The sequence below is a fragment of the Pelodiscus sinensis genome, chromosome 3 (assembly GCF_052426305.1).
Source record: "Pelodiscus sinensis isolate ZL-2025 chromosome 3, ASM5242630v1, whole genome shotgun sequence".
Taxonomy (NCBI): Eukaryota; Metazoa; Chordata; order Testudines; family Trionychidae; genus Pelodiscus; species Pelodiscus sinensis.
Genome location: NC_143054.1, coordinates 2,065,182 through 2,078,527, shown reverse-complemented (window position 1 = coordinate 2,078,527; position 13,346 = coordinate 2,065,182). Strand labels below are relative to the sequence as shown.

The following is a 13,346-nucleotide window of genomic DNA, read 5'->3' as shown; positions in this document are numbered from 1 at the left end:
CTCCCAACACAGCCCATGACAGTGCGGGAACACTGCACCACAACTCCCCACACAGCACCTGACAGTGCGGGAACACTGCACCACAACTCCCCACACAGTCCGACAGTGCGGGAACACTGCACCACAACTCCCCACACAGTCCGACAGTGCGGGAACACTGCACCACAACTCCCAACACAGTCCGACAGTGCGGGAACACTGCACCACAACTCCCCACACAGCTCGACAGTGCGGGAACACTGCACCACAACTCCCCACACAGTCCGACAGTGCGGGAACACTGCACCACAACTCCCAACACAGCCCCTGACAGTGCGGGAACACTGCACCACAACTCCCCACACAGCTCGACAGTGCGGGAACACTGCACCACAACTCCCCACACAGTCCGACAGTGCGGGAACACTGCACCACAACTCCCAACACAGCCCCTGACAGTGCGGGAACACTGCACCACAACTCCCCACACAGCCCGACAGTGCGGGAACACTGCACCACAACTCCCCACACAGTCCGACAGTGCGGGAACACTGCACCACAACTCCCCACACAGTCCGACAGTGCGGGAACACTGCACCACAACTCCCCACACAGCTCGACAGTGCGGGAACACTGCACCACAACTCCCAACACAGCTCGACAGTGCGGGAACACTGCACCACAACTCCCCACACAGTCCGACAGTGCGGGAACACTGCACCACAACTCCCCACACAGCTCGACAGTGCGGGAACACTGCACCACAACTCCCAACACAGCTCGACAGTGCGGGAACACTGCACCACAACTCCCCACACAGTCCGACAGTGCGGGAACACTGCACCACAACTCCCCACACAGCCCAACAGTGCGGGAACACTGCACCACACCTCCCCACACAGCTCGACAGTGCGGGAACACTGCACCACAACTCCCCACACAGTCCGACAGTGCGGGAACACTGCACCACAACTCCCCACACAGCTCGACAGTGCGGGAACACTGCACCACAACTCCCAACACAGCTCGACAGTGCGGGAACACTGCACCACAACTCCCCACACAGTCCGACAGTGCGGGAACACTGCACCACAACTCCCCACACAGTCCGACAGTGTGGGAACACTGCACCACAACTCCCCACACAGCTCGACAGTGCGGGAACACTACACCACAACTCCCCACTCAGCCCCTGACAGTGCGCGAACACTGCACCACAACTCCCCACACAGCCCGACAGTGCGGGAACACTGCACCACAACTCCCCACTCAGCCCGACAGTGCGGGAACACTGCACCACAACTCCCCACACAGTCCGACAGTGCGGGAACACTGCACCACAACTCCCCACTCAGCCCGACAGTGCGGGAACACTGCACCACAACTCCCCACTCAGCCCGACAGTGCGGGAACACTGCACCACAACTCCCCACTCAGCCCGACAGTGCGGGAACACTGCTCCACAACTCCGCACACAGTCCGACAGTGCGGGAACACTGCACAACAACTTCCCACACAGCCCCTGACAGTGCGGGAACACTGCACCACAACTCCCCACTCAGCCCCTGACAGTGCGGGAACACTGCACCACAACTCCCCACACAGCCCCTGACAGTGCGGGAACACTGCACCACAACTCCCCACACAGCCCGACAGTGCGGGAACACTGCACCACAACTCCCCACTCAGCCCCTGACAGTGCGGGAACACTGCACCACAACTCCCCACTCAGCCCCTGACAGTGCGGGAACACTGCACCACAACTCCCAACACAGCCCCTGACAGTGCGGGAACACTGCATCACAACTCCCCACTCAGCCCCTGACAGTGCGGGAACACTGCACCACAACTCCCAACACAGCCCCTGACAGTGCGGGAACACTGCACCACAACTCCCCACTCAGCCCCTGACAGTGCGGGAACACTGCACCACAACTCCCCACACAGCCCCTGACAGTGCGGGAACACTGCACCACAACTCCCAACACAGCCCGACGGTGCGGGAACACTGCACCACAACTCCCCACACAGTCCGACAGTGCGGGAACACTGCACCACAACTCCCCACACAGTCCGACAGTGCGGGAACACTGCACCACAACTCCCCACACAGTCCGACAGTGCGGGAACACTGCACCACAACTCCCCACACAGTCCGACAGTGCGGGAACACTGCACCACAACTCCCCACACAGCTCGACAGTGCGGGAACACTGCACCACAACTCCCCACTCAGCCCCTGACAGTGCGGGAACACTGCACCACAACTCCCCACACAGCCCGACAGTGCGGGAACACTGCACCACAACTCCCAACACAGCACCTGACAGTGCGGGAACACTGCACCACAACTCCCCACACAGCCCGACAGTGCGGGAACACTGCACCACAACTCCCCACACAGTCCGACAGTGCGGGAACACTACACCACAACTCCCCACTCAGCCCCTGACAGTGCGGGAACACTGCACCACAACTCCCCACACAGCCCGACAGTGCGGGAACACTGCACCACAACTCCCCACACAGCCCGACAGTGCGGGAACACTGCACCACAACTCCCCACACAGCTCGACAGTGCGGGAACACTACACCACAACTCCCCACTCAGCCCCTGACAGTGCGGGAACACTGCACCACAACTCCCCACACAGCCCCTGACAGTGCGGGAACACTGCACCACAACTCCCCACTCAGCCCCTGACAGTGCGGGAACACTACACCACAACTCCCCACACAGCCCGACAGTGCGGGAACACTGCACCACAACTCCCAACACAGCCCCTGACAGTGCGGGAACACTGCACCACAACTCCCCACACAGCCCGACAGTGCGGGAACACTGCACCACAACTCCCCACTAAGCCCGTGACAGTGCGGGAACACTGCACCACAACTCCCCACACAGCCCCTGACAGTGCGGGAACACTGCACCACAACTCCCCACACAGCCCGACAGTGCGGGAACACTGCACCACAACTCCCCACTCAGCCCCTGACAGTGCGGGAACACTGCACCACAACTCCCCACACAGCCCCTGACAGTGCGGGAACACTGCATCACAACTCCCCACACAGCCCTGTGACACTGTGGGAACATTGCACCACAACTCCCCATACAGCCTGACAATGCGGGAACACTGCACCACAACTCCCCACACAGCCCGACACTGCGGGAACACTGCACCACAACTCCCAACACAGCCCGACACTGCGGGAACACTGCACTACAACTCCCCACTCAGCCCCTGACAGTGCGGGAACACTGCACCACAACTCCCCACACAGCACCTGACAGTGCGGGAACATTGCACCACAACTCCCCACACAGCCCCTGACAGTGCGGGAACACTGCACCACAACTCCCAACACAGCCCCTGACAGTGCGGGAACACTGCACCACAACTCCCCACACAGCCTCTGACAGTGCGGGAACATTGCACCAAACTCCCAACACAGCCCAACAGTGCGGGAACACTGCACCACAACTCCCCACACAGCCCGACAGTGCAGGAACACTGCACCACAACTCCCCACACAGCCCGACAGTGCGGGAACACTACACCACAACTCCCCACTCAGCCCCTGACAGTGCGGGAACACTGCACCACAACTCCCCACACAGCCCGACAGTGCGGGAACACTACACCACAACTCCCCACTCAGCCCCTGACAGTGCGGGAACACTGCATCACAACTCCCCACACAGCCCTGTGACACTGTGGGAACACTGCACCACAACTCCCCACACAGCCCGACAGTGCGGGAACACTGCGCCACAACTCCCAACACAGCACCTGACAGTGTGGGAACACTGCACCACAACTCCCAACACAGCCCGACACTGCGGGAACACTGCACCACAACTCCCCACTCAGCCCCTGACAGTGCGGGAACACTGCACCACAACTCCCCACACAGCCTGACAGTGCGGGAACACTGTACCACAACTCCCGACACAGCCCCTGACAGTGCAGGAACACTGCACCACAACTCCCCACTCAGCCCCTGACAGTGCGGGAACACTGCACCACAACTCCCCACTCAGCCCCTGACAGTGCGGGAACACTGCACCACAACTCCCCACACAGCCCGACAGTGCGGGAACACTGCACCACAACTCCCCACTCAGCCCCTGACAGTGCGGGAACACTGCACCACAACTCCCCACACAGCCCGACAGTGCGGGAACACTGCACCACAACTCCCAACACAGCACCTGACAGTGCGGGAACACTGCGCCACAACTCCCAACACAGCCCCTGACAGTGCGGGAACACTGCACCACAACTCCCCACACAGCCTGACAGTGCAGGAACAGTGCACCACAACTCCCCACTCAGCCCCTGACAGTGCGGGAACACTGCACCACAACTCCCCACACAGCCCGACAGTGCGGGAACACTGCACCACAACTCCCCACACAGCCCCTGACAGTGCGGGAACACTGCACCACAACTCCCCACACAGCCCGACAGTGCGGGAACACTGCACCACAACTCCCCACACAGCCCGACAGTGCAGGAACAGTGCACCACAACTCCCCACACAGCCTGACACTGCGGGAACACTGCACCACAACTCCCAACACAGCACCTGACAGTGCGGGAACACTGCACCACAACTCCCAACACAGCCCCTGACAGTGCGGGAACACTGCACCACAACTCCCAACACAGCACCTGACAGTGCGGGAACACTGCACCACAACTCCCCACACAGTCCCTGACAGTGCGGGAACACTGCACCACAACTCCCCACACAGCCCGACAGTGCGGGAACACTGCACCACAACTCCCGACACAGCCCGACAGTGCGGGAACACTGCACCACAACTCCCCACACAGCTCGACAGTGCGGGAACACTGCACCACAACTCCCCACACAGCCCGACAGTGCGGGAACACTGCACCACAACTCCCCACACAGCTCGACAGTGCGGGAACACTGCACCACAACTCCCCACACAGCCCGACAGTGCGGGAACACTGCACCACAACTCCCCACACAGCCCGACAGTGCGGGAACACTGCACCACAACTCCCCACACAGCCCGACAGTGCGGGAACACTGCACCACAACTCCCCACACAGCCCGACAGTGCGGGAACACTGCACCACAACTCCCGACACAGCCCGACAGTGCGGGAACACTGCACCACAACTCCCCACACAGCTCAACAGTGCGGGAACACTGCACCACAACTCCCCACACAGCCCTGTGACAGTGTGGGCACAAAGCATCACAACTCCCCACACACTCTGTGACACTGTGGGAACATTGCACCAAACTCCCAACACAGCCCGACAGTGCAGGAAGACTGCATCACAACTCCCCACACAGCCCCTGACAGTGTGGGAGCACTGCATCACAACTCCCCACACAGCCCTGTGACACTGTGGGAACAAAGCATCACAACCCCCAACACAGCTCTGGGACAGTGCGGGAATACTACATCACAAGTCCCAACACAGACCTATGAAAGTGTGGGAACACTGCATTGTAGCGCCTTGCACCGGCGAGCTCAGAGAAGAGCCCCGCACCCTGCCACTGCGGGTCCTGCACCATGACCTGCCTCTCCTGGGACAACCCCGAAGACAGTAGCCAAGAGCTGCACGTCGTGGCCACAAACGAGGTAACCGCCCTGGTGGCTCGGTCTAGAACGTCCCTTTGCTGCTGCTTCGCCCTCCTCCAGGATGGCGGCAAACGCGAGGGTCAGGCCCTGGGAAAGGACCTCACAGAACTTAGAATCATAGAGCCCCGGGGTGGGCAGAGACCTCAGGAGGCAGCAAGTCCAGCCCCGGCCCAAGGCAGGACCAACCCAACTCAATCAGCCCAGCCAGGCCCTTGTCCAGCTGGGACTGAAACACCCCTAGGGATGGAGACTCCCCTCTCCCCAGGGAACCCAGCCTTCAGCTCCCTGCTGGGGGTTCCAGAGGGGCTGGAGAGAGGCTGGTCTCAGTGGTAGGTGGCAGAAGGAGGAGCAATGGGCTCAAGTTACAGTTGGGGTTGCCAGATGGTTTCGACAGAAATCCCGGACACACTTGACATTCCTTCACAATCTACATCCCATCTTATGTAGAAAATACCGGACATTGATATTTTCTCATTTTGTTTCCCCCACAGAAAGCTCAAATACTGGACTGTCCAGTTCAAAACGGGACACCTGGCCACCCTAGTTACAGCGGGGGAGGTCTAGGTCGGAAATTAGAAGGCAGCGTTTGATCCTTCAAGCACAGCAGGCAGAGGAGCCAGAGAGGGCAGTACGGGACCAGGAAGAGAACTGGCAGCATGTAACTTCTAGAAGGGGAAAAAGGCCAGCACGGGAATCCCCCGATGCTATAGAGGTAAGTAATCGCTTTCAGGCTCTCTCCACAGGCTCTGCAGTGCTGAACGCTCTGGAAGGGACCTCGCAAGGAAGAAACCCGAAGGGAACACCATCTCCTGGAAGGCATGGGATGCGTAGTCCTATGGATGGGGGTTCCACGGCCACCACCCCCAAAAGGAAACGACGGGTGGTGGTGGTCGGGGACTCCCTCCTAAGAGGGACTGAGCCATCCCTCTGCCGTCCGGACCTGGAATCTCGAGAGGTATGCTGCTTACCGGGAGCTCGCATTCAGGATGTCACTGAGAGGCTTACCAAGCTGATCAAACCTTCGGATCGCTGCCCCTTCCTGCTTCTCCACGTGGGAACTAGTGATACACCCAAGAACGACCTTGAGCGGGTTACTGTGGATTATGTAGCACTGGGAAGAAGGATCCAAGAATTTGGAGCGCAAGTGGTGTTCTCGTCCATCCTCCCTGTTGAAGGGAAAGGACTGGGCAGGGATCGTCGAATTGAGGACGTAAATGCATGGTTGCGCAGGTGGTGTCGCAGAGAGGGCTTTGGTTTCTTCGACCATGGGACTCTGTTCCGGGCGGAAGGATTGTTAGGAAGAGATGGGATCCACCTAACGAAGAGAGGAAGGAGCATCTTCGCGGGCAGGCTTGCAAACCTAGTGAGGAGGGCTTTAAACTAGGTTCGTCGGGGTACGGTGACCAAAACCCTGAGGGGAGTGGGAAAGTCGGATACCGGGAAGAAATGCAGAGAGGAACGAGCAAGAAAGGAGGACCCCTGCTTCGAATGGAGAAGATAGGGCGATCAACTGGTTATCTGAGGTGTTTGTACACTAATGCGAGAAGCCTGGGCAACAAGCAGGAAGAACTGGAGGCCCTGGCCCAGTCCAAGAAATATGATTTAATTGGGATAACAGAGACTTGGTGGGATGACTCGCATGACTGGAGCGCTGTCATGGAAGGGTATAGACTGTTCAGGAAGAACAGGCAGGGGAGAAAAGGAGGAGGAGTTGCACTATATGTAAGAGAGCACTATGATTGCTCTGAACTCCAGTATAAAGAGGGAGAAAAACCTGTTGAGAGTCTATGGGTTAAGTTTACAGGAGCAAACAACAGCAGTGACGTTGTGGTTGGTGTCTGCTACAGGCCACCGAATCAGGTGGATGAGGTAGATGAGGCTTTCTTCGGACAACTGAGCGAAGCTTCCAGATCGCAGGCCCTGGTTCTTGTGGGGGACTTTAATCACCCTGACATCTGTTGGGAGACCAATACGGCAGGACACAGGGAATCAAGGAAGTTTTTGGCGAATGTTGGGGAGAACTTCTTAGTACAAGTGCTGAAGGATCCAACCAGGGGCCATGTAGCCAGACAAGAACCCCCCTGTAACATCCATTTTTGCTTGCCTGGAGCACACAGGGCACACAGAGCAGTAAGCCTTGAACAGAAGGCCCAGATATGCAGGCTGCTGTGACCCTGAATGGCTGTAAACAGAGATACGCCAATTGCTGACCAAGAGGCTGCCAAGGAGTGCCCTTGACTGAAACCCATATTGATACGAACGCACAGGCGCCAGCGGGGGGAGGAATCTCTCGCCCAGTAAAAAAAATGTCCAGTACTCACAATTTAGTTCTCTCTCTTGCAAGTGTAAATTAAGTTGAAACTTGCTTGTAAGAACTGGCGCCACAAAAACAGACCAGTACAATTTGGCATCTTAGATAAGAAAAAGGATACGGGCCCCTAGGAGTATAAAGATGGGTCCGGCAGCACATTTACTCCGAGTGTCAATCTACCATCTATCTGCTGGCCAGGTCAGGTGTTTGACCTCCCGAGGTTCCACAGGGACGCCCACCTCGTATTCGTCTTTCCTAGGAATTGAGGGGCCAGCCCTGGCTTGACCTGCTGGAGTCGAGAGGCACAGAAGGGGGTAAAAATTGTACCTGGATGTGTCCTTTGTCTTAAGTGTACACATAGACTTAGAGCTCTTTAAAGATTAAGCTGTCACTTGGTATCATTATTTCTATTTCTATCTTTATTTTCTTTGTAACCATTTTTAAGATCTATATTTGCTAGCAGTTAAGAAATAGAGCAATAGCCATTGTAACCATATGATTTATAAGCCTTTTTAATAAACCTGTAAGGCTGTGTCCAGACTCAGGGGTTTTTTCGAAAAAAGTAGCCTTTTTTCGAAAAAACTTCCCCTGCGTCCAGACTCAAGCCGCGTTCTTTCGAAATTAATTCGAAAGAATGCGGCTTTTCTTTCGATGGCAGTAAACCTCAATTTACGAGGAAGAACGCCTTCTTTCGAAAGTTCCTCTTTCGAAAGAAGGTGTTCTTCAATGTAAATAGGGCTTCTTTGAAAGAGAGCATCCAGACTCACTGGATGCTTTCTTTCGAAAAAGCAAGCCGCTTTTTCGAAATTTCTCCGTGCAGTCTAGACGCTCTCTTTCGAAAGAGGCTTGCAGTCTAGACATAGCCTAACTGTTTAAGTTTTAACCTGACTCCTTCAGTTGCTGTAACAGAACCAAGCACAATTGAAAAGAACTTCAGCCGGTCATAAGGGACAGGTATAGGAAGAGCTTGGGCGTTTTGGATCGTGTCACTCCCAGGTGACAGATCCGTTGGGGCATCTCTCAGTCTTCCCTAGACTGCCCACTGCGAAGGGATCCTGTATCCTAGCAGTTGAAATCTGAGACGTAATAAGCTCTTCCTATAAACTCTGGGGTGTCTGTCAGCCTGTTGGCTGCCCTCCGCGACGGGACCTGGGTCCTAGCGGTAAAGGCATGGACATTAAACTTCTCGGGGTGCCTGTCAGTCTCTCCTCGACTGCCCATTGTGACGGGGCCTTGTGTCCCAGCAGTTAAAGACTCGGGTGTAACACACACGCACACGCTGCCCTGACTATCAGCTGACAGGCTGTGCACAGCTTAACCTTCTGCTCACAAACAGGGAGGAACTAGTAGGGGAAGCAGAGGTGGGTGACGACCTGGGAAGCAGTGATCATGAGATGGTAGATTTCAGGATCCTGACCAAAGGAAGAAAAGAGAGTAGTAAAATACACACCTTGGACTTCAAAAAAGCAGATTTTGACTCCCTCAGAGACCTGATGGGCAGAATCCCCTGGGATGTTAACATGAAGGGGAAAGGAGTCCAGGACAGCTGGCAGTATTTTAAAGAAGCCTTATTGAAGGCACAGAATGAAACCATCCCGACGCGTAGCAAGAGAGGCAAACATGGTAGGAGACCGGACTGGCTTACAGGGGAAATCCTTGGTGAACTTAAGCACAAAAAGGAAGCTTACAAAGAGTGGAAACTTGGACAAATGACCAGGGAGGGGTTTAAAGGTCTAGCTCGAGAATGCCGGGGGGTTATCAGGAAGGCGAAAGCGCAAATGGAATTGCGACTGGCTAAGGATGTGAAGGAGAACAAGAAAGGTTTCTACAGGCATGTTAACAAGAAGAAGGTGATCAGAGAGGGTGTGTGGCCCCTAATGGATGAAGGAGGTAACCTAGTGACAGATGAATGGGGAAAGCTGAAGTACTCAATGCTTTCTTTGCCTCTGTATTCACGGACAAGGTTGGCTCCCCAACTAATGCGCCAAGTGACGCAAGATGGGAAGAAGATGAACAGCCCGTGGTGGGTAAAGAACAGGTTAGGAACTATTTAGAAAAGCTAAACGTACACAAATCCATGGGTCCGGACTTAATGCATCCGAGGGTACTGAGGGAGTTGGCAAATGTCATTGTGGAGCCTTTGGCCATTATCTTTGAAAAGTCGTGGAGATCGGGAGAAATCCCGGATGATTGGAAAAAGGCAAATGTAGTGCCCATCTTCAAAAAAGGGAAGAAGGACGATCCAGGGAACTATAGGCCGGTCAGTCTTACCTCGGTTCCTGGAAAAATCATGGAAGGGATCCTTAAGGAATCCATTTTGAGGCACTTGGATGAGAGGAAAGTGATCAGGAATAGTCAGCATGGATTCACAAAGGGCAAGTCGTGCTTGACCAATCTGATTAGCTTCTATGATGAGGTAACTGGCTCAGTGGACATGGGAAAGTTAGTGGATGTGATACACCTTGACTTTAGCAAGGCTTTTAATATGGTCTCCCACAATATTCTTGCCAGCAAGTTAAGGGAATGTGGATTGGATAAATGGACGGTAAGATGGATAGAAAGATGGCTAGAAGGCCGGGCCCAGCGGGTAGTGATCAATGGCTCCATTTCAGGATGGCGGTCGGTTTCTAGTGGAGTACCCCAAGGTTCGGTTCTAGGACCGGTTTTGTTCAATATCTTTATGACTGACCTGGCTGAGGGGATGGATTGCACCCTCAGCAAGTTCACAGATGACACTAAGCTGGGGAGAGGTAGATACGCTTAAGGACAGAGATAGGATCCAGAGTGACTTAGACAAATTGGAGGATTGGGCCACTAGAAATCTGATGAGGTTCAACAAGGACAAGTGTAGAGTCCTGCCCTTGGGACGGAAGAATCCCAAGCATTGGTACAGGCTGGGGACCGACTGGCTAAGTAGCAGTTCTGCAGAAAAGGCCCTGGGGGTTCCAGTGGATGAGAAGCTGGAGATGAGTCACCAGGGCGCCCTTGTAGCCAAGAAGGCTAATGGCATATTGGGGTGCATTAGGAGGAGCATTGCCAGCAGATCCAGAGATGTCATTATTCCCCTTTATTCGGCTCTGGTGAGGCCGCATCTGGAGTATTGTGTCCAGTTCTGGGCCCCCCACTACAAAAAGGATGTGGACGCATTGGAGAGGGTCCAGCGGAGGGCAACCAAAATGATGAGGGGGCTGGAGCACATGACTTATGAGGAGAGGCTGAGGGACTTGGGTCTGTTTAGTCTGCAGAAGCGAAGAGTGAGGGGGGATTTGATAGCAGCCTTCAACTTCCTGAAGGGAGGTTCCAAAGAGGATGGAGAGAGGCTGTTCTCAGTAGTGACAGATGCAGAACAAGGAGCAATGGGCTCAAGTTGTGGTGGGAGAGGTCCAGGTTGGATATTAGGAAAAACTATTTCCCTAGGAGGGTGGGGAAGCGCTGGGCTGGGTTCCCTAGGGAAGTAGTGGATTCTCCATCCCTAGAGGTGTTTCAGTCTCGGCTTGACAAAGCCCTGGCCGGGTTGATTGAGTTGGGATTGGTCCTGCCTAGAGCAGGGGGCTGGACTTGACCTTCTGAGGTCTCTTCCAGTTCTATGATTCTATAAGTGCCTCAAAATGGATTTCTTGAGGATCCCTCCATTATTTTTCCAGGGACTGAGGTGAGGCTGACTGGTCTGTAGTTCCCTCGATCGTCCTTCTTCCCTTTTTTAAAGAGGGGCCCTACATTTGCCTTTTTCCAGTCATCCAGAATCTCTCCCGATCCCCACGAGTTTTCAAAGCTAATGGCCAAAGGCTCCGCAATGACATCAGCCAACTGCCATCAATTAAAACGGTCCCTCACAGCAGGGCGTGGCGAGTGGCTCTGGGGCGGGCACATGGCCTGAACCAGGCCCCTCCCGGGAGCGGAGCCCCACGCTGGGAAGCCCCTTTCTCTGGATGCTCCTTGCTGGATGGGGGGCCAGCAGCACTCGCGAAGGGCGAGGCTTTCCACGGAACCTCGGCCAGCTACGGAGCGTGAGGACCGGAGGGCTGCTAGGAACCGCAGGGCTCTTGCGAGGCAAGACGAGGCACGCCAACCAGCCCACCGGTGGCAGCTAACAAACGGGCACACAAGCCAGCTCTCAGGAGGCCCCATGGCAAACCCTACGGATACCGCGACTCTCCGGTGTGCACGTGGGCGTGTGCTCACTTACGACGAGCTCGACATGGGCCAGTGCGCGGAGAAACACGCTCCAGCCCGGCGACCGACACAGCTCCACGGCAGCGCTCCGACACCGCGCCCGGCCCCCACGGACACATCCACGGCAGCGCTCCGACACCGCGCCCGGCCCCCACGGACACATCCACGGCAGCGCTCCGACACCGCGCCCGGCGACCGACACAGCTCCACGGCAGCGCTCCGACACCGCGCCCGGCCCCCACGGACACATCCACGGCAGCGCTCCGACACCGCGCCCGGCCCCCACGGACACATCCACGGCAGCGCTCCGACACCGCGCCCGGCCCCCACGGACACAGCTCCACGGCAGCGCTCCGACACCGCGCCCGGCCCCCACGGACACATCCACGGCAGCGCTCCGACACCGCGCCCGGCCCCCACGGACACATCCACGGCAGCGCTCCGACACCGCGCCCGGCCCCCACGGACACATCCACGGCAGCGCTCCGACACCGCGCCCGGCCCCCACGGACACATCCACGGCAGCGCTCCGACACCGCGCCCGGCCCCCACGGACACATCCACGGCAGCGCTCCAACACCGCGCCCGGCCCCCACGGACACATCCACGGCAGCGCTCCGACACCGCGCCCGGCCCCCACGGACACATCCATGGCAGCACTCCGACACCGCGCCCGGCGACCGACACAGCTCCACGGCAGCGCTCCGACACCGCGCCCGGCGACCGACACAGCTCCACGGCAGCGCTCCGACACCGCGCCCGGCCCCCACGGACACATCCACGGCAGCGCTCCGACACCGCGCCCGGCCCCCACGGACACATCCACGGCAGCGCTCCGACACCGCGCCCGGCCCCCACGGACACATCCAAGGCAGCGCTCCGACACCGCGCCCGGCCCCCACGGACACATCCACGGCAGCGCTCCGACACCGCGCCCGGCCCCCACGGACACATCCACGGCAGCGCTCCGACACCGCGCCCGGCCCCCACGGACACATCCACGGCAGCGCTCCGACACCGCGCCCGGCCCCCACGGACACATCCATGGCAGCACTCCGACACCGCGCCCGGCGACCGACACAGCTCCACGGCAGCGCTCCGACACCGCGCCCGGCCCCCACGGACACATCCACGGCAGCGCTCCGACACCGCGCCCGGCCCCCACGGACACATCCACGGCAGCACTCCGACACCGCGCCCGGCCCCCACGGACACATCCACGGCAGCGCTCCGACACCGCGCCCGGCG

General features: G+C 57.6%; 1 protein-coding gene across 3 annotated transcripts in view; it reads right to left on the bottom strand.

Annotated features, from left to right (window-relative positions):
* The window catches only part of DNMT3A (DNA methyltransferase 3 alpha), a 184,281-nt gene that overhangs the window by 14,693 nt on the left and 156,242 nt on the right, over positions 1 to 13,346 (bottom strand). The window lies entirely within an intron of this gene.